Genomic DNA, 23,537 nt, shown 5'->3' on the forward strand with positions numbered 1-23,537 from the left:
CAGATTGGGCCTAAACCTGATCTGAGAGAGATTAACTCTCCCCAGGTCACCCATCACGTGCCGTGATAGAGGGACAGTGCGGCGACCCTTCATCTATCTTAAGGACTAGCTATGTCCGGATTCCCGATCCCTCCAAGCCGGATACCCGCGGAGGGGCGGATATCACTCAAGACCTAAACTTAAAGTCAGGCAACGGACTAGATTCATTGGGCCGCATCCAAGAATCCCAACGTCCGAGTTCGGAAACTCCTTGGCCCCTGGGTCTCATATTGGGTGAGGTTTCGGATTTGATTCCACCCACCCACCCATACATAAGCGATCTATCCCAAATTAGGCAAGAGCCCGAAGAAACAGTACATCATTACTGGGCCAGATTCCTCCTAGTTATGAACAGGATAAAGGACTGCCGCGAGGAAGACGCAATTTCATTCTTCTGCAATAATTGCACGGACAAGGGAATCCTCAACGCCATAAGTCGCCGTGATATTACACGCTTTGCTGACTTGGCGTCCATAGTACGAAAGTACTAAGCAATGGAAAGCGCCTGGAAAACCGAAACAAAATTTTGGGACAATCCGGCCTTGAATACAAACCCGGTCCGAAATAAAAGGGTGCATCATCGTCAGACACCCGGGTTCAATACCAAAAATCAAAAGCCCTCTATAGGGAACGGAACCAAACAGGAAGGATGGCTTGATGGACCCTGTAAAATTCAGTATAGAAGGCGCCACACCAACTCACGGTCTTAGAGCATGTTGGATACTCCGGCAGGTGGCAAAAATTGGCGAAGATCTTCTAATTCCAGAAGCCACAGAAAGCCACCCCAGAGAAACCAGTACGGTATTAACAGTCTTCGAGACTTGCGCATCAAATAATATGCGAAAAATAACACTCTGCGGCCTTGCTGAAGTCTACCAAGTAGCAACAATAAACCCATGGAGCGACACAGCTATTACTTTTAACGCCACTGACGAACCTAAATTCCGAACAGCCCGAGTACCAGCCGCATTGGTCCTCAGTCCAATAGTGGACGGCTTTCGTCTTACCAAGGTACTCATGGATGGCGGCAGTGGATTGAACCTCATTTATGAGGAAACCCTTCAGAAAATGGAAATAGACTGGAACCGCATTGAGCGAAGCAGCACAACCTTTAGAGGAATAATCCCCAGTCGGGAAACGCGCTGTAGAGGAAAAATCACACTAGATGTGGTGTTCGGCACGCCGGATAATTACAGATCCGAAGAGGTCACTTTCCAGGTGGCCTCGTTCAGTAGCGGATATCACGCTCTGCTAGCGCGGGAAGCCTTTGCAGTTTTCCAAGCAATACCCCGTTACAGGTACATGAAGCTCAAGATGCCTGGGCCTAATGGAATCATCACTCTCGTTAGTGATCCGGACATAGCACTCCGCGGCGAAAACAAGACAGCCGCACTGGCCCTCGAGGCGCTATCTGAAGCCCTAGCGGCTGAGGAACTGACTGCAATGCGCTCCATGCTGAATAGGGACGATGTGATACTCGATAAAAGATTCAAGTCCACCTCCTTAAAACCGGCGGACGAAATAGTCAAATTCCAGGTCCATCCAACGGACCCCAATAAAATAGCTTCCCTCGGGGCACAGTTAAACCCTGATGTGGATGCCGCACTGCAAGAGTTCCTACGAGAGAACTGGGACATTTTCGCCTGGCACCCTTCAGACATGCCAGGAATCCCACGCAGGCTGGCCGAACACAGCTTAAATATCCTAAAAGGATTCAAGCCAGTCAAACAGGCTCTTCGGCGTTTTTCCGAACCTAAGAGACATGCCATGGGAGAGGAACTAGCCAAGCTATTGGAGGCCGGATTCATCAAAGATATCAAACATCCAGACTGGCTAGCAAACCTCGTGATGGTACCAAAGAAGGACAAATCCTGGCGCCTGTGCATTGATTTCAAATACCTTTACAAGGCCTGCCCAAAGGATCCCTTCCCTCTCCCCTGCATCGATCAAATTATCGACGCTACCGTAGGACACGATTTGTTGTGTTTCCTCGACGCATACTCCGGCTACCATCAAATAAAGATGGCAGAGTCAGACCAAGCCGCAACGGCATTCATCACACCATACGGCCCATTCTACTTCAACACAATGCCCTTCGGGCTCAAAAACGCCGTCGCAACATATCAGCGCATGACTCAGACATGTCTGGCAAACCAGATCAGCAAAACAGTGGAGGCATACATAGATGATGTGGTCGTTAAAACAAGACATGTCGAATCTCTAGTAGACGACTTGAGGCTAACATTCGATAACCTCCGAACATACGACATCAAGCTCAACCCGGAAAATGCATTTTCGGCGTTCTAGCGGGAAAGCTCTTGGGCTTCATTGTATCCGGTAGAGGAATTGAAGCAAATCCAGCCAAAATCCGAAGGACCTCAAACAAATACAAAAATTAACCAGATGCATGGTGGCTCTAAGCCGCTTTATCTCCCGCTTAGGAGAAAAGGCCCTACCCCTTTACCACCTCCTTCGGCGCATCGAACACTTCGAGTGGACGAAAGCAGCCACGGCCGGACTCGACAAAATAAAAGCCATCTTGGCAACAAACCCAGTCCTGGCCGCGCCAAACATTGGCGAACCAATGCTATTATATATTGCAGCAACCCGTCAGGTCGTAAGCGCAGTGCTCATCATCGAACGAGAAACGAACGGACAGAAATTCCCCCTTCAAAAGCCGGTCTATTATGTGTCCACTGTCCTTACTCCGTGCAAGTCACGGTACCCGCACTATCAAAAGATTGCGTACGCGGTATTTATGGCATCCGGAAGCTGCGACACTACTTTCAAGAGTGTTCAATAAAAGTAGCCTCGGAAGTGCCACTTAACGATATTATAAATAATCGCGACGCAACGGGCCGGATTGCAAAATGGGCCATTGAGCTCCTCCCGTTTGACATAATTACAAGCCACGGCGAGCTATCAAGTCGCATGTTTTGGCCGACTTCGTCGCAGAATGGACGGAGGCCGAACTCCCTAAATAGTACGGCACATATTCAAACTGGGTCATGCACTTCGATGGCTCCAAAATGTTGGCCGGTCTAGGGGCTGGCATCGTTTTGACGTCCCCCACAGGACACACAGTTCAATATGTACTCCAGATAATGTACACAGACTCCAACAACGCAGCCGAATATGAGGCCCTTTTACATGGTCTCCGGATGGCAGTATCCATGGGCATTCAACACCTAGAGGTACGCGGGGACTCCAACCTCGCAATATCCCAAATAAATGGAGACTTTGATGCCAAAGATCAAAAAATGGCAGCTTATCGCAACGCCGTCCTAAAAATGTCAGCTCGGTTCGAAGGGCTTGAATTTCACCATATAGCCCGGGAAAATAATCAAGGCGGCAGATGTCCTGGCACACATCGGGCCAAAACGCGATGTAGTCCCCCCCCAACATCTTCTTGGAAAGGCTGTTCAAGCCGTCCGTAGTATGGGAAGGGGAACCTGGCAATAGCAGCCCGGAGCCAACCACACTGCCCGACACCGAACACTCTAACACAATTGGAGGCTCTGCCAATGAAATAACACCTTCAGCCCATGTAATAATGGCCGTCATCGCCCCGTGGATAGAACCATTCCTCGCCTACCTTACCAGGCAGGAACTCCCTGAGGACCAAAATGAGGCACGCTGCATAGTGCGGCGATCTAGAGCTTTATAAGAAAAGCACTACCGGAGTCCTTCAAAGGTGCATCTCCGAAGAGGATGGGCGGAACCTCCTGGCTAAAATTCATGCCGGACTCGGCGGACATCACGCTGCAGCTCGGTCCCTTGTAAGCAAGGCCTTCCGTAGAGGCTTTTATTGGCCGACGGCCCGGGAAGACGCCCAGGACTTAGTCCAACGTTGCGTCGGTTGCCAACTTTTTGCAAACCAAAGCCATATGCCACCCACCGCCCTCCAAACTATCCCCATCACTTGGCCCTTCGCGGTCTGGGGGCTTGACATGTTTGGACCCCTTAAAGGCGGAACCCACAAGAAAAAATACATACTGGTCATGGTGGATAAGTTCACCAAATGGATAGAAGCCAAGCCTGTTAAGACGGCCAAATCCGGACCGGTGATAGACTTTATATCTGGGGTTGTACACTGATAACGGCACGAACTTTACGGCCGATGAGGTAAAACTCTGGTGCAAAAACATGGGCATCAAGCTCGATTATGCTTCCGTCTATGACCCACAAACCAACGGCCAGGTCGAACGTGCAAATGGTCTTATCATGAGCGGCATCAAACCCAGATTAGTGCGGTCCCTTAAGGAATCTAATACACACTGAGTAGAGGAGCTCGACTCCGTACTCTAGGGGCTGCGGACCATGCCAAATCGCACCACCGGATACACACCATTCTTCATGGTGTACGGCGCAGAGGCAGTTTTACCCTGTGACATAATTTATGACTCACCTCGAGTGCGCATGTACGAAGAAAGAGAAGCCAAGCTCGATCGGCAGGATAGTTTGTACGCCTTGGAGGAAGAGCGTGACGTGGCAAAAGCCCATTCCGCATTCTATCAATAGCAGGCTCGAAGATACCAAAGTAGAGAAGTACGGGACAAAAATTACAACATTGGCGAATTAGTTCTACGCCTGCCGGAGAAGAAAAAGGACAAACTCAAGCCCAAGTGGGAAGGTCCCTTCATAATCGACCAAGTCCTAACTGGTGGAGCGTACCGCCTGCGAGATGCATCGGATAACCGACTCGAGCCGATCCCATGGAACGCAGCCCGTCTATGAAGATTCTATGCCTAGCGCCGGACTCTATGTTCGTCTCCTTCCTCTATCCATTTTTATATACTTTCTGTCTTACATTTCTCTCCTTCTCCTCTCTCTCTCTTAAGCCTTCAAAGGCTCATAAAGTGACGCGCCATCCGCGCTCATTAAACCTGGGGGCTTCTTTAAACAGAAGCTTGTTTATACGGGCTTCACGCCCAACACATGTGTCACACTTCCGCATGTACCTTTTATTCACCACTATATGCATCGATATGACTTAAGTTTTGGCCAAGCTGGGTTGCCTGGCTCCTGTGCTTACCCCTACGTTCCCGATTGTTCGGTTAGGTGGTAAAGGGAGCACCTCTGCGATTGTTACTGCCGGGTCAGCCGGATGTGTACCTCAGACTGGGTGAAGCCGAAAGCTAGCGTTCGTAAGGGAATATTCCGTCGATGAACTAAAGATGATCTTTTCTTCCACCTATTTATCTATACGCCCCCAGATGTTTTTCCTGCGTCTCTTTTCGCAGAATGGACATGCACTTTAGGGCATGCCTCCCAGGGAAAGGAACCCCTAACGGAACTATTCTCCCTGGAAGATGTTTCTGACTAACCATGTAATATAACATAACTAGTTGGGCACTTGTCTTTTCAAGCACTAATGACCCCTACACCTGGTCTCCACGCATACCCCGGTTCTTATATAACCAGGAGGGTATTTGGACACACTCCGGAACCGTCAGGTCCCGGGGTTGAAGCGAAAAGGTCGGCCATGACAAACTATCTACAATCCGGCTAGAAGGCATTACACATGTCAATTAAAATTACATAATCAATCTGACTAATTGTATTCCTCTTCAATTCCATCTAACAGGCTGTCTAGTTTACAGTCCTGTTGGGAATACTTTGCGGCCAACTCTACTTGGCCATATACTAAGCTCACAGGGATCTCCTTCCCATCGGGCCTTACGGGTCCGACCTCGGCCATGTGGTTTGGGTCAGCCTTCGTGTACCGCGTCTTCACCATGGCCCAGGCCTCCCTGGCGCCTTGACGGTAGGCCGACATCTTCCACAATCGGAAGCGCCGCCGCGCTCCCTTCAGCTTCTCTACAAGCTCTCCAAGGCCTTCGGGCATGGAGACGGACGGCCACAAGGCCTGGGCGACACCTCGCATCACCTGCCAAACTCGCTCGTGCAGTTGTGAGAGCTCGGGAAGAAGTTCACCCGTAGAACCGGGCATTTCCTGTGCAGAATGACCTGTCAGCATACCTACAGACATTACTCTGTTAGTCGACTTCCTCGCCGAACTCTTTTTTCAAAGTTCGTTCAAGCACTTACTATATATGCCGCGTCGAAACCGCTAATTCTCCTTCACGGAGTCCAACAGCTGGGCACGAACGTCCTTTAGTTCCATGGCTAGCTTGGTGTTGGCATCTTGGAGATCGTTCTTCTCCTGCCTCACCTTTGTCAGCATGCTCTCACCAGCCTTTAGCTGGCGTCAGAGTTGTTGCACTTCCGAATTTATTCCGGCGCCATCTGCAATTTCATTTGTCAGATTTGCACCCATGCCGCACTTCGCAAAATACTTATCTTTCGAAGCGTATATTATCAGAGGGGGTCTCCTTGGGCTCCCCTTCCGCGGCTAGTGCGGCCTCAAGTTGGGATTTGCACTCTTCCAGCTCCTAGGATAGCAGGGTATTCTGTTCTGTAAGAACCTGCATAACAGATGATCCTTAAATCAGTTATTCTAACTGTTTCAAGTCTCGGGGGCTACTGGTATACATATATAATTACCAAAATTTTCTTACTCGTATGTCTTTCACATACTGCTTCCTGGCTCTGGCTAGACCATTTTGAGCAGCACGGAGGTACGCGCCTCCTGAATTGAAGGCATCCAATGCCTCTTGGGAGAAACAAGTGTCGCGAAGAACTGTCCGGTGACGCCTGTGGTTCATGGCGCTGTCCACCTCGGAATTGGTGGCAGACAGCTTGTCTGCATCCTCCGTCGGAGGAGCGTCCGGTGCGCGCCTCGTGTTCGCCTCCGCTTCTGGACCAGGCTTTGGAGCCTGGCTGGTGGAGGCGCGATTGGCAGCCTCTCCGGATATAGTCCGGCGAGGTCACTTCGTCCTGAAGAGAGCACGAGTGTTAATATGCCTCGAAGGAGTAACACCTGGGAATAAGGTGGCGGGCTATACCTTTGCGCCGGTGCCTCAGTCCAGACCACACTTCTTTTCAGCTCGCTGGGCCTTGTCGCCCCTCGTTGGCTAGTCGCCGCAGGCTCGGCCTCCCGTCTGAAGGACCTCCCCTGCAAAACACGGTTGTCATACAGTAATCGAAAACACGCAAGGACAGATCCCTTTTCAAAGTGCTGACACTCTGGTCCCAGTTACCTGTGAGGCTGGGAGTAGCCCTGCATAATCGGCCGTAATGGCCACCAAGGAGTTGTCCATGCTCAATTGATGAAACACTCCATCAATCAGCTCCACAGATAAGTTCGGATCCTCTTGAGAGGCCGGGTCGAGGGACCATCCCGGATCCTCGGGTTGTGGAGGAGGGCTGTTTATTTCTTTAACAGCCTGACGCAGTTCCTGCGTTGAAGTCGTTAGAATGAAAATTTAACAATGGGAATATAAAACGAATGGGCAAGTAAAAGTGTCCACTTACCCAACTCGGGGGATTGTACATAGAAAATCCACCCCGTGGGTTGACGCGGAGAAATTCCTCCCCTTCTCCCGAATCCGGCCCCTTACGGCCATAGCGAGTGGCGTCGTCCTCCCCGTTGAAGTCCCACATGGGGCGGCCTCTATACTGAAGCGGCTGCACCCCTCGCATGATGCATGCAGCCATGACCCCGATCATGGTCAGTCCGGAATGAGCTAACAATCTTATCCGGCCCATCAGGTAAATAACGTCCCTGTCGCTTTCACTCTGAGGGCTCCGTGGACGCCAGCTTAGGCGCTTCTTTAGGTGAGCACTGTCGAACTCAGGGAGGCTGATCCGGACAGGATCCGGCAGCGGAACATCCTCTATATAAAACCATTCCGAAGGCTAGTCCTCGGATGCCTTCAGTGGGGTTCCGGATAGATATCCGGTCCCGGTGATGCGCCACACTTTGGCTCTGCCCACTTGATATATCGACCCCTCCTTAAAGCGAGGCACAAGGCAGAATAGCCTTTTCCACAGCGCAAAATGAGCCTCGCAGCCCAAAAACAGCTCGCAAAGGGCTACGAAGCCCTCGATATGCAATATGAAGGTAGGCGTGAGGTTGTGCAGCTGGAGGCCATAGAACTCCAGAAGCCCCCGGAGAAAATGGATGAATTGGAAATCCGAGCCCTCTTATTAAGTAAGGGGCAAGGCATACCCGCTCTCCTTTGGAGGGATTGGGGGAGCTCTCCGCTTGCTCTCCGCCATTATAGGTGGCAAGTTCGGCTCAAACCGGGACTATATAGGCCGGGGGGAGAAATCCCTTGGTCTGGAGCTTCACTAGCTGGCTGTGCGGGATGGAGCACTTCTTCCAATCTCCAGGCTGAGGCTGGAAGGGCGAGAGGAGGAGCTGCGGCGGCTGGCCATGATAGAATGGACCTATGTCGGATACGCTCTGATGAATACTCGCGGAAGGGAGAAGGTGTGGTTTCGATCTTAATCCTCGTCCCCTTAAATAGGCAGCTCATTCATGCAGCTAGCGGTGTAAATATAAAAAACACCCAAACTTTTCGTATTCGTTTTACACGTGGAAAACGGCCATTATTGGGCGTAGAAGCCAAGGAGCACTACATTTACAAGAAACCAGACACTATTCAAAGGTACACGGAATTTGGAGGAGAACCCGCCTTGCAATGTCGAAGACAATCTGCACGTCGGACTCGTCATCATTGAAGCCTGGTTCAGGGGCTACTGAGGGAGTCCTGGATTAGGGGGTGTTCGGATGGCCGGACTATACCTTCGGCCGGACTCCTGGACTATGAAGATACAAGATTGAAGTCTTCGTCCCGTGTCCAGAAGGGACTTTCCTTGGCGTGGAAGGCAAGCTTGGCGATACGAATATGTAGATCTCCTACCATTGTAACCGACTCTGTGTAACCCTAGCCCTCTACGGTGTCTATATAAACCGGAGAGTTTTAGTCCATAGGACGAACAACAATCATACCATAGGCTAGCTTTTAGGGTTTAGCCTCTCTGATCTCGTGGTAGATCTACTCTTGTACTACCAATATCATCAATATTAATCAAGCAGGACGTAGGGTTTTACCTCATCAAGAGGGCCCGAACCTGGGTAAAACATCATGTCCACTGCCTCCTGTTACCATCCGACCTAGACGCACAGTTCGGGACCCCCTACCCGAGATCCGCCGGTTTTGACACCGACAGTGATCATGACGGTGCTTTGGAGATGTAGATCAACAACACAAGATGATGATGGCCATAACATATCACTTATATTGATTGCATGTGATGTTTATCCTTTATGCATCTTATTTTGCTTAGTTCGGCGGTAGCATTATAAGATTATTTCTCACTAAATTTCAAGGTATAAGTATTCTCCCTGAGTATGCACTATTGCTATAGTTTGTCGTGCCGAGACACCATGTGATGATCGGGTGTGATAAGCTCTACGTTCACATACAACGGGTGCAAGCCAGTTTTGCACACGCGGAATACTCGGGTTAAACTTGACGAGCCTAGCATATGCAGATATGGCCTCAGAACACTGAGACCAGAAGGTCGAGCCTGAATCATATAGTAGATATGATCAACATAGTGATGTTCACCATTGAAAACTACTCCATCTCCCGTGATGATCGGACATGGTTTAGTTGATATGGATCACGTGATCACTTAGATGATTAGAGAGATGTTTATCTAAGTGGGAGTTCTTAAATAATTTGATTAATTGAACTTTAATTTATCATGAACTTAGTACCTGAAGTATTTTGCATATCTATCTTGTTGTGAATAGATGGCCCGTGCTGTTGTTCCATTGAATTTTAATGCGTTCCTAGAGAAAGCTAAGTTGAAAGATGATGGTAGCAACTACATGGACTGGGTCCATAAATTGAGGATTATCCTCATTGCTGCACAGAAGAATTACGTCCTGGAAGCACCGCTAGGTGACAAACCCGCTGCAGGAGCAACGCCAGATGTTGTGAACACCTGGCAGAGCAAAGCTGATGACTACTCAACAGTTCAGTGTGCCATGCTTTACGGCTTAGAACCGGGACTTCAACGATGTTTTGAACGTCGTGGAGCATATGAGATGTTCCAAGAATTGAAGTTAATATTTCAAGAAAATGCCTGGATTGAGAGATATGAAGTCTCCAATAAGTTCTACAGCTGCAAAATAGAGGAGAATAGTTCTGTCAGTGAACATATACTCAGAATGTCTGGGTACCACAACCACTTGACTTAGTTGGGAGTTAATCTTCCTGATGATAGTGTCATTGATAGAGTTCTTCAATCACTGCCACCAAGCTACAAGAGCTTCGTGATGAACTATAATATGCAAGGGATGGATAAGACTATTCCCGAGCTCTTCAAAATCCTAAAGGTTGCGGAGGTAGAAATCAAGAAGGAGCATCAAGTGTTGATGGTCAACAAGACCACTAGTTTATATAAAAAAGTTAAAGGGAAGAAGGGGAACTTCAAGAAGAACAGCAAGCCAGTTGCTGCTCAAGTGAAGAAACCTAAGTCTGGACCTAAGCCTGAAACTGAGTGCTTCTAGTGCAAAGGAACTGGTCACTGGAAACGGAACTGCCCCAAGTATTTGGTGAAGAAGAAGGATGGCAAAGGGAAAGGTATATTTGATATACATGTTACTGATGTGTACCTTACTAATTCTCGCAGTAGCACGCGGGTATTTGATACTGGTTTTATTGCAAATATTTGCAACTCGAAACAGGGGCTACGGATTAAGCGAAGATTGGCTAAGGACGAGGTGACGATGCGTGTGGGAAATTGTTCGAAAGTCGATGTGATCGCTGTTGGCACGCTACCTCTACATCTACCTTCGGGATTAGTTTTAGACCTAAATAATTGTTATTTGGTGCCAGCGTTGAGCATGAACATTATATCTGGATCATTTTTTATGCGAGAGGCTATTCATTTAAATCAGAGAATAATGGTTGTTCTATTTACGTGAGTAATATCTTTTATGGTCATGCACCCTTGATGACTGGTCTATTTTTACTAAATCTTGATAGTAGTGATACATATGTTCATAGTATTGAAGCCAAAAGATTCAGGGTTGATAATGATAGTGCAACTTATTTGTGGCACTGCTGTTTGGGTCATATTGGTGTAAAGCGCATGAAGAAACTCCGTTCTGATGGACTTTAGGAATCACTTGGTACTTGCGAACCATGCCTCATGGGCAAGATGACTAAAACTCCGTTCTCCGGAACAATGGAGCGAGCAACAGAGTTATTGGATATCCTACATACTTATGTATGTGGTCCAATGAACATTGAGGCTCATGGCGAATATCGTTATTTTCTCACCTTCACAGATGATTTAAGCAGATATGGGTATATGTACTTAATGAAACATAAGTCTAAAACATTTGAAAAGTTCAAAGAATTTCAGAGTGAAGTGGAAAATCATCGTACCTAGAAAATAAAGTTTCTACGATCTGATCGTGGAAGAGAATATTTGAGTTACGAGTTTGGTCTTCATTTGAAACAATGCGGAATAGTTTCGCAACTCACGCCAACCAGAACACCACAGCGTAATGGTGTGTCCGAACGTCGTAATCGTACTTTACTAGATATGGTGCGATCTATGATGTCTCTTACTTATTTACCGCTATCGTTTTGGGGTTATGCTTTAGAGATGGCTGCATTCACGTTAAATAGGGCACCATCAAAATCCGTTGAGACGACACCTTATGAACTATGGGCTGGCAAGAAACTCAAGTTGTCGTTTCTTAAAGTTTGGGGCTGCGATGCTTATGTGAAGAAGATTCAAGCTGATAAGCTCGAACCCAAATCGGAGAAATGTGTCTTCATACGATACCCAAAGGAGACTGTTGGGTACACCTTCTGTCACAGATCTAAAGGCAAGATATTCGTTGCTAAGATTGGATCCTTTCTAGAGAAGGAGTTTCTCTCGAAAGAAGTGAGTGGGAGGAAAGTAGAACTTGATGAGGTAATTGTACCTGCTCCCTTATTGGAAAGTTGTTCATCACTGAAATCAGTTCCAGTGATTCCTACACTAGTAAGTGAAGAAGCTAATGATGATGATCATGAAACTTCTGATCAAGTTACTACCGAACCTCGTAGGTCAACCAGATTAAGAACCACAAAAGAGTGTTATGGTAATCATGTTCTGGAGGTCATGTTACTTGACCATGATGAACCTATGAACTATGAAGAAGCGATAATGAGCCCAGATTCCGCAAAATGGCTTGAGGCCATGAAATCTGAGACGGGATCCATGTATGAGAACAAATTGTGGACTTTGGTTGACTTGCCCGATGATCGGCAGGCCATAGAGAATAAATGGATCTTCAAGAAAAAGACTGACGCTGACGGTAATGTTACTCTCTACAAAGCTTGACTTGTTGCAGAAGGTTTTCGACAAGTTCAAGGAGTTGACTATGATGAGACCTTCTCACCCGTAGCGATGCTTAAGTCCGTTTGAATCATGTTAGCAATTGCCGCATTTTATGATTATGAAATTTGGTAAATGGATGTCAAAACTGCATTCCTTAATGGATATCTTAAAGAAGAGTTGTATATGATGCAACCAGAAGGTTTTGTCGATCCAAAAGGTGCTAACAAAGTGTGCAAGCTCCAGCGATCCATTTATGGACTGGTGCAAGCCTCTCGGAGTTGGAATATACGCTTTGATAGTGTGATCAAAGCATATGATTTTATACAGACTTTTGGAGAAGCCTGTATTTACAAGAAAGTGAGTGGGAGCTCTATAGCATTTCTGATATTATATGTAGATGACATATTGTTGATCGGAAATGATATTGAATTTATGAATAGCATAAAAGGATACTTGAATAAGAAATTTTCAATGAAAGACCTCAGTGAAGCTACTTATATATTAGGCATCAAGATCTATAGAGATAGATCAAGAAGTTTAATTGGACTTTCACAAAGCACATACCTTGATAAAGTTTTGATGAAGTTCAAAATGGATCAAGCAAAGAAAGGGTTCTTGCCTGTGTTACAAGGTGTGAAGTTGAGTCAGACTCAATGCCCGACCATTGCAGAAGATAGAGATATAATGAAATGTGTTCCCTATACTTCAACCATAGGCTCTATCATGTATGCAATGATGTGTACTAGACCTGATGTGTGCCTTGCTATCAGTTTAACAGGGAGGTGACAATGTTTTAAATAGCCGGCTATAGCTCCGCTATAGCCCGCTATATAGCCTGTTCACTAGGGTGCCTCTAGGTCTCATGTACAAATAGCCCGCTATAGCCTGCTATAGCCCGCTATAGCTCCGCTATAGTTGATTTTGAGGTCCGCCGCTATCTGGCAATAGCCCACTATTTAAAACATTGGGAGGTACCAAAGTAATCCAGGAGTGGATCACTGGACAATGGTCAAGAACATCCTGAAATACCGGAAAAGGACTAAGGATATGTTTCTCGTATATGGAGGTGACAAAGAGCTCGTCGTAAACGGTTACGTCGATGTAAGCTTTGACACTGATCTGGATGACTCTAAGTCACAAACCGGATACGTGTTTTTATTAAATGGAGGAGCTGTCAGTTGGTTCAGTTCCAAGGAGAGCATCGTGGCGGGATCTACGTGTGAAGTGGAGTACATAGCTACTTTGGAAGCAGCAAATGAAGGAGTCTGGATGAAGGAGTTCATATCCGAACTAGGTGTCATACCTAGTGCATCGGGTCCAATGAATTTTTTTTGTGACAATACTGGTGCAATTGCCTTGGCAAAAGAATCCAGCTTTCACAAGAGAACCAAGCACATCAAGAGACGCTTCAATTCCATCTGCTATCAAGTCAAGGAGGGAGACATAGAGATTTGCAAGATACATACGGATCTGAATGTTGCATACCCGTTGACTAATCCTCTCTCACGAGCAAAACATGATCAGCACCAAGACTCCATGGGTGTTAGATGAAACGTCTCTGTCGTATCTACTTTTCCAAACACTTTTGCCCCTTTTTTGGACTCTAACTTGCATGATTTGAATGGAACTAACCCGGACTGACGCTGTTTTCAGCAGAATTGCCATGGTGTTATTTTTGTGCAGAAATAAAAGTTCTTGGAATGACCTAAAAATCAACGGAGATTACTTTTGGAATATATAAAAATACTTGAAGAAAGATTTATGTCAGGGGGCCACATCCTGTCGACGAGGGTGGGGGCGCGCCCTACCCCCCTGGGCATGCCCCGCTGCCTCGTGGGCCCCCTGACGCTCCATCGACCTCAACCTTGACTCCATATATTCACTTTCGGGGAGAAAAAATCAGAGTGAAGGATTCATCGCATTTTACGATATGGAGCCGCCGCCAAGCCCTAAACTCTCTCGGGAGGGCTGATTTGGAGTCCGTTCGGGGCCCCGGAGAGGGGAATCTGTTGTCATCATCATCATTAACCATCCTCCATCACCAATTCCATGATGCTCACCGCCGTGTGTGAGTAATTCCATCATAGACTTGCTGGACGGTGATGGGTTGGATGAGATTTATCATGTAATCGAGTTAGTTTTGTTAGGATATGATCCCTAGTATCCACTTTGTTCTGAGATTGATGTTGCTATGACTTTGCTTTGCTTAATGCTTGTCACTAGGGCCCGAGTGCCATGATTTCAGATCTGAACCTATTATGTTTTCATCAATATATGAGAGTTCCTGATCCTATCTTGCAAGTCTATAGTCACCTATTATGTGTTATGATCCGTTATCCCCAAAGTGACAATAATTGGGATATTTACCGGTGATGATCATAGTTTGAGGAGTTCATGTATTCATTATGTGTTTATGGTTTGGCCCAGAACTTTATTAAAAGGAGGCCTTAATATCCCTTAGTTTCCAAAAGAACCCCGCTGCCATGGGAGGGTAGGAAAAAAATGTCATGCAAGTTCTTTTCCATAAGCACGTATGACTATATTCAGAATACATGCCTACATTACATTGATGAACTGGAGCTAATTCTGTGTCACCCTAGGTTATGACTGTTACATGATCGATCGCATCCGATACATTGCCTACGAGCTTTTCCTATATTGTTCTTCGCTTATTTACTTTTTCCGCTGCTACTGTTACCATCACTACAAAACCCAAAAATATTACTTTTGCTACCGTTACCTTTTGCTATCGTTACCACTACTATCATATTATTTTGCTACTAAATACTTTGTTACAGATATTAATTTCCAGGTATGGTTGAATTGACAACTCAGCTGCTAATACTTGAGAATATTCTTTGGCTCCCCTTGTGTCGAATCAATAAATTTGGGTTGAATATTCTACCCTCGAAAACTGTTGGGACCCCCTATACTTGTGGGTTATCATTAGAATCATTACAATGTAATCTAGATTATTGACACTAGTCATCAACCCGTGCACCTGCACGGGCTAGGGGTTCTACCGCTATTTTGAAATCTATGGTATTGTTAAAAAGCATGCATATATACTTTGTGGGTTAAACAACATGCATATATACTTTGTGGGCACTCATATAACTTTGAACTTGATGTGAAGGATGATCCCTCAATTATTATTACTTTGAATGGATATATATGTTGAGACATTAATAAATATTGATGGTATGGTATAATTAGGAAATGATAACGCGTCTTAATTAATTTCTTATGTTTTCTAGAATGGAGGATCTAAAATCTAAATAATGGAACTACAAAGAGAAAATTCATATGTCGTTAGAAACAAACCTTTAGAATACGGATTCCTTATGCATGACTAAAATTGTAGGAGTATCCATATGAATGTTTCATTTTAGATTTGAACATCATCAAGACAGGGCCTTTTAAAACATATATATAATGTAAACATATCGAATTAATCACAATTGATATTAAATTTAAGCAAGGAAATGCAGAAGTAGCAATATCTGCTTCATTTCTTTTTGATACAAATCTCACCGGTTTCAAGATTGCCATGTTTCTACACCAAACAATGATTTAATATGGAAGTAATTGGAGTATTATAACAACTGAGAAAGTAGGAAATAATTTGTTTTAAATAAAGAGAAATTGCACACTATTTCTATGGCGGTACTTTCTTGGAATTCTAACGTTTGCTGGAGGATCAATAAGTAACTGGATTAAGTTTACACATGTTTACAACCATTTTTTGGCGAAAAGTTTACTGTTTAGTGCTTCACTCAATAGTAAATTACAAATAAACTAACTTGCGACCATCTAAAAGTTCCTAATTTAATAGTATAAAGCTTCGACATGTTGACATTATTACCTTCTTGAATATAGTTTTGGTTAGGCAATAAACAAATCTTTTTTGTCCCCATATTTACCATATGCCTTCAAGAAATATCAGAGAAAAGAGTATAGCATGGAGGTCAGTACATATGTGAGAAAAATAATACTTAAGTACAATGTAATATTAAAAATTATTATAGGGTTTTCAACATATTAAAAAAGAAAACTGACACTGATATGTTTAGAAACCAATAACCTGGAAGCACATCATGCATTACATAAAATTATGTACACCAAGAGGAGTTCGCTCGATCTGTTAATAAGAATTTTTTGTAACACAGATAAATATATAATTTAATCTCTACGTAGTTATGTTGATAACAGTACACACAATTTTGGTGAAAATTAAAGTATGTTTTACTGAAATAATTACAATAGAAATTATAAAGTGACTATTGCTTTTCGGACACACATTATGTCATTTCTAATATTCTCTGGAATATCATCGCACACACAGACCGGACACAAACCACCTGAAGCGTACTCCAAAACATAGTTGGTAATTTAGTTTGTTTTGAAAACCATGTGTGCATAGCCATGTTTACACAATTTAAGAAAGGAAATTTTGAATTTAATGTTCATAGAAGAGAATGAGTGCATCACCATATATAAAAAAGTATCAACTCAGTTTGATCTATCAGAGTTTAGCGTCATATATCTCAGATATATTAGTTCCGTTTGAGCAACCTAAGATTTAGCGCCAATGAACTAATATCATGTTTTGCGGCTTTTAGTGATTTTGTTATGTATGTAGGTGATACAATCGCGAAAAATATTTTCACTTCCGCATCCGGCCTCTGTATCTCATAGTTTTACAAAAATAAAAATAATACAGAACTCTATACCTCCTAGAATGTTGGTGTTGTCCTTCCTGAACTTTTTTCCCATTCCACGGCTGCTCACTTCATGCTATATTTTCTGCCTTAAACAGCCATACATGGCAGTCGCAACACTTCTCTTTCTACTGCTTATACAACAGAACAACATTTACGTGTATAAATGCTACTTCCTCTGGAACAAACTCCACCCGGCTGTATACTGTATGTTCCAAATGCTCCTTGATGCAGACCCCTCTGTACTGAGCTCTAGCACACATTCTCTATCACGATCTCTGGCCCTCAGCCCCAACGCCCATGGTTATTACAACGTCCCCACACCGCTGTTTATCTTCAGTCCAGTGTGATATGGAAACAAAATAAAAAAATCAAGGAGAGAATATTTTTTAGTCTTTGTATAAAATTATTTTTACATTAATTTGTTCAATATTTTATTCCATTGACATTGGAACAAAACTGGGTGTATGTAGTAGAAATCAGATTGAATAAAAACCTGATTAGTTCCACTGCTATCTAATCTTAGTAAATTGCATACTATAGCAGCGGATTGGTATCAATTTTTTGTTCCACACAAATCTAAGGATGGCCAACTGCATGGATAGTAGTTGAATTGGTAAAAATTATAGGATTTAACGCTACTTTGCTGCTAGTGTCCCTTGTTATATAGATACAAAATAGTAGATCGGATAGAAAACGTATACCTACCTCTGCAGAAAAAAGGGGTAGGGAGATCGATTCTCCTCGTGCATCTCCAATGCAACGCATGCTGATGAATTCCGATGTACGCGTGGCCAATCTGCCTGACCTACTTAAGTACATGGCGAGCATAGAGAGGAGCTGGCACCTCAATAAATTGAGGAGGCAATCTCGAAGTTTGCCTGAGTAAGGAGAGTAGGAGACAGATGGTGTCGGAGCGGCCTTGATGACCAGATGAGGGAGATCGGAGGTCAGCAGATCGAGGGGACGCGCTTGTGGAGAAGAAACGGTGGTGGGAGGCAGGAGGCGAGGATTACCCAGCCGTGTTTTCTTTTGTTGGTTTCTATTTCAGTTTTTTTTATCATGTATAAAAAGGTGGAAAGAAAGGAGTCTGTCTACAGCACGTAAAGAGGTGCATTCCCGTTGGTCTCTATTTCTTTTTTTATCACGTGAGGAGGTGCAAATAGACAGATTGTCTCCCATGCGTGAAGGTGCGCATCAGGGTATTATCTGACGGCCATCGGTGTATCATTAGTAAATCTAATGGTCAAAATTTTCTAACCACCAGGATTAACGTGGAAGCTCGTTTAGTGCCTCCGATTAGTAAATATAAGATATAAGACTAGTATAAGTGGGAGACTGAAGGAAATATGACTAGAGGCAATAATAAAGTTGTTATTTATATTTCCTTATATCATGATAAATGTTTATTATTCATGCTAGAATTGTATTAACCAGAAACTTAGTACATGTGTGAATACATAGACAAACAGAATGTCACTAGTATGCCTCTACTTGACTAGATCGTTGAATCAATGATGGTTATGTTTCCTAACCATAGACATGAGTTTTCATTTGATTAACGGGATCACATTATTAGAGAATGATGTGATTGACATGACCCATCCGGTAGCTTAGCATGATGATCGTTTAGTTTGTTGCTATTGCTTTCTCCATAACTTATACATGTTCCTACGACTATGAGATCATGCAACTCCCGAATAACGGAGGAACACTTTGTGTGCTACCAAACGTCACAACGTAACTGGGTGATTATAAAGGTGCTCTATAGGTGTCTCCGATGGTGTTTGTTGAGTTGGCATAGATCGAGTTTAGGATTTGTCACTCCGATTATCGGAGAGGTATCTCTGAGCCCTCTCGGTAATGCACATCACTATAAGCCTTGCAAGAAATGTGAATAATGAGTTAGTTACCGGATGTTGCATTATGGAATGAGTAAAGAGACTTGACGGTAACGAGATTGAACTAGGTATTGAGATACCGATGAACGAATATCGGGCAAGTAACATACCGATGACAAAGGGAACAATGTATATCATTATGCGGTTTGACCAATAAAGATCTTTGTAGAATATGTGGGAGCCTATATGAACATCCAGGTTCCGCTATTGGTTACTGACCGGAGACGTATCTCGGTCATGTCAATATAGTTCTCGAACATGTAGGGTCCGCACGCTTAACGTTTGGTGACAATCGGTATTATGAGTTTATGTGTTTTTGATGTACCGAAGGTAGCTCGGAGTCCCGGATGTGATCACGGACATGACGAGGAGTGTCGAAATGGTTGATACATAAAGATTGATATATTGGATGACTATATTTGGACACCGAACGAGTTCCGGTGGTCATCGGATAATTATCGGAGTGCCGGGGGGTTATCGGAACCCATTGGGGGAACTAATGGGCCACATGGGACTTAGTGGAGAGTAAGAGAGGGCCGGACAAGTGGAACGGGGGCGGCGCCCCCCTTTCCTTCTCTTATCTCCCTGTCCTTCCTTCCCCCCTTCCTTCTCCTAGTAGAACTAGGAAAGGGGAGTCCTACTCCTACTAGGACGAGGACTCCTCCTCTCCTAGGGCGCCTCTAGGGCCGGTCGGCCTCCCTCCCTTGCTCCTTTATATACGAGGGCAGGGGGCACCCCATAGACACACAAGTTGATCATTAATCTCTTAGCCGTGTTCGGTGCTCCTATAGTGACCCGACCTCAAACGGTCAAGTCTCTGTGCTTTAGTGTCATCCCTGGATCGGTAATGCTGACACACACAGTCCTCGAATGATTTATAACAGAGTAGCAATCACACACTTATTACATTGAATGTCTCAAAAGAGAACTTATTACAATAAACATGGCATTAGGCCATCTAATACGATAACAGCGGAAGGCTTGAAAGATAAAGTGAGTCCATCAACTCCAGCAGCATAGCTGAGCTGCACGGCAATGACCTAACAACCTTACTCTTCGTCTGAAAAGTCTGCAACATAATATGTTGTAGCCCGAAAATGGGTCAGCACATGGAATATGCTGGCAATATAACACAGTAGAGCAAGAACTGAATAATGCTATCACTACATGCATATTTGGCTGGTGGAAAGGCTCTATGGTTAAAGTTTTGCGAAAAGCCAATTTTTCCCTACAACAAAGGAATAGATTTTATTTAACTATCATGGTAGTTGAAACATCGTTGAGAAGGTTCCTCCAACTCAATCCCAATTAAAAGTAATTATCAACCCAACAATATTAAGTGATGAGAGACATATGATAATCCAAGTACTAGATACTCAAGATGTCCATAACCGGGGACACGACTAACCATGATTAGATTGTACACTCTGTTGAGGTTTGCGCAGTTTTCACCACAAGACTCGATCTCCTCCGTTGGATTTCTCGCACTACATGGTGTTTGAGAAACAGATGACTGAGACATAGTCTTTCAGAAGCATTAACTCTAACCCCGGGTAGACAGTACCAACCGACATCCCTCTACATCTGCTAGCCTACCACTGGAAGAGGTCATGCAACCTACTCAACTATGCTAGAGCCCATAATAGCTTGTGCCTGCACACGGAAGTTTCTAGCATGAAATATCTCAGTTCCCTTTGAGCCGGGGTGGCGGACCTTAGGATTATCACACGGGTACTCCTGGATATCCTAGGACAACACTGGATTCTCCAGGTGCCCGACAAGAATTCCACCAAGATATGTATTAAAGTTGCCACCTTAAGTTGAACCATTAATTAACAATCTCACGTCTGTCATGGATTCACTCACCCAAACCACGTCTACGAGCATAACATAGCAATATAATCAATACATAGAAGTAACTCCCAAGGGTTTGATAATAACAGGGCAATAGGTTCTACCTCATCAACTACTTCCCAAACCCACATGTTATATCACAACCTAATCATGCAATGTTTGAGGATTGGAACTAATGCATAAAAACTAGGTGATAAAGGGGTATGATTAAAGTGTTATTTGCCTTGCTGATGATCCGCAAAACCTAGAGACTCGTAGTAGCACGCTTCGCACTCCGGGTGTTCTATCACAAACAAACAATAGCATACATAAGCAATCAAGCAAAGATGCACGGGTAAAACACGAATAAGAAGATCTAACCACAAATTTCAACTTAAGAACTCCGGTTTGCAAAAAGAATCAAATCAACCGGAGCAACGACACTCAAACTGCGAAAGAAACAAGAACCGATTACTAATCTGTACTAAAGTTAAATTTCACAATACCAAAATCTTGTTCAAGTTGGTTAAACGGAAAGAGGGCTTCGAGACGAAGATCTAGGCGCTTGAATCGCCTAATTCTGATAAACGAGCGAAAAGATAAACTAAAACGAAAATCAGATCAGAAATCACGATCGAAAAATAATCGCGAAAAAACCCTGGAAACGAAAAACTGACGAACAGGCTAAAGAGCGAACGTTCGCTGTCTGCGGCTAACGAGTGAACACCGTTTGTTAAAACGAACATATGGACGAATGTCCGCTAAATAAATAAACCAAATAAAAAGACTAAAATCGAACTAATCTAAAAAAACTAGGGTTTAAATAAAAACCGATCAGTTTTTACCTAAACCGAAATAAACCGGCGGCGAAACGGAATGGATCGGAACGGCGGCTCCGGCGACGAGGCGGCGGCTCCGGCGGGGCGAGGCGGGGCTGCGGGGGTGGCGGCGATGGCGGGGTGGTGCGGCGCGGGGCGACGGCTAGGCGCGACGGCGACTCGGCGGCGGCGGCGGCTGTGGGCGCTGCTGCTGCGGCGGCTTGGGTGGCGAGGTGGGGCGGCGGCGGGTATTTAAGAGGGAGAGGGGGCGGGGTCGGCTTGGGGAGTTGCAACCCGAGGCGGCGGCGGTCTCCCAGACTCCGGCGGAGTCCGGTGCGGGCACGGGGCACGCGAGGGAGGCGGTGGCGCGGGGTTGGGCCAGTCGGCTCGGCTGGGCTTCGGCCCAGTCGGGCGCTGATTTTTTTTTAAATAACGTTCCGACGAAAATAAATTCTAGAAAAATAAATAAAAATCTAAAAATGCCAAAACAAATTTCACCGTCTAAATAAAATATTTAGAACGAGATGAACATTTTCTTGGCCCTAAAATGAAATTTTAAAAACGTGCAATTTTTCTAATGCAAAAAAATGCAATAATATCCAAATAAAACATTTATTTGATTTTAATATTTTTCCTCTGATATTTCATCTCGTTGCTATGCATCATCATGATAGATCTTGCGTGTGCGTAGGAAAAACATTAAATTACTCTGTTTCCCAACATATACAACTCTTCTTTAAGATATCTATTAAGGAATGCAGTTTTGACATCCATTTGCCAAATTTCATAATCATAAAATGCGGCAATTGCTAACATGATTCGGACAGACTTAAGAATCGCTACGGGTGAGAAGGTCTCATCATAGTCGACTCCTTGAACTTGTCAAAAACCTTTTGCAACAAGTTGAGCTTTGTAGACAGTAACTTTACCGTCATCGTCAGTCTTCTTCTTGAAGATCCATTTATCCTCTATTGCTTGCCCATCATTGGGAAAGTGAACCAAAGTCCATACTTTGTTCTCATACATGGATCTCATCTCAGATTTCATGGCCTCAAGCCATTTCCCGGAATCTAGGCTCATCATCGCTTCCTCATTGTTCATAGGTTCGTCATGGTCAAGTAACATGACCTTCAGAACATGATTAGTGTACCACTCTGGTGCGGATATTAGTCTAATTGACCTACGAGGTGTTGGGGAACGTAGTAATTTCAAAAATAATCCTACGCACACGCATGATCATGGTGATGCATAGCAACGAGAACGGAGAGTGTTTGTCTACGTACCCTCGTAGACCGTTCGTGGAAGCGTTATATCAACGCGGTTCATGTAGTCGTACGTCTTCACGATGCGACCGATCCAAGTACCGAAAGCATGGCACCTCCGAGTTCTGCACACGTTCAGCTCGGTGACATCCTCGCCTTCTCGATCCAGCAAGACGGGCGAAGTAGTAGATGAGTTCCGGCAGCACGACGGCATGGTGATGGTGTTGGTGAAGAACAATCTCCGCAGGGCTTCGCCTAAGCACTACGAAAAATATGACGGAGGATAAACTAGAGGGGACTGGGTTGCCGGCACATGGCTTGGTGTTTCTTGATGTCTCTTTGGTGCTACCCCTGCCCCTCTATTTATATGTTGAGCCCTGGGGTCGAAACTTGGAGCAAAAGCCTCCTCAAAGTTGGTTTTGCCCGAAAGGCAAGAGTCCCACTCGGACTCCAGGACCAAACACCTCAATCCTTGGCAGCTGCCCCAGACGCCATGGGCCTCGGCGTCTGGCCCACGGCCATAAGCCAGGGTCTCTGGCGTTTGGCCCCCTGGCCTCCGCAAAAATCCTTTTGCACCGACTTATAGCCCCGTGGGCCTGACCCCTTGGCCTAACCTTATCATCCAATATATGAATCTTTACCTCTGGACCATTCCGGAGCTCCTCGTCAAGTCCGTGATCTCATCCGGGACTCTGAACAATA

Source organism: Triticum aestivum, chromosome 5A (assembly GCF_018294505.1).
Source record: "Triticum aestivum cultivar Chinese Spring chromosome 5A, IWGSC CS RefSeq v2.1, whole genome shotgun sequence".
NCBI classification, from domain to species: domain Eukaryota; kingdom Viridiplantae; phylum Streptophyta; class Magnoliopsida; order Poales; family Poaceae; genus Triticum; species Triticum aestivum.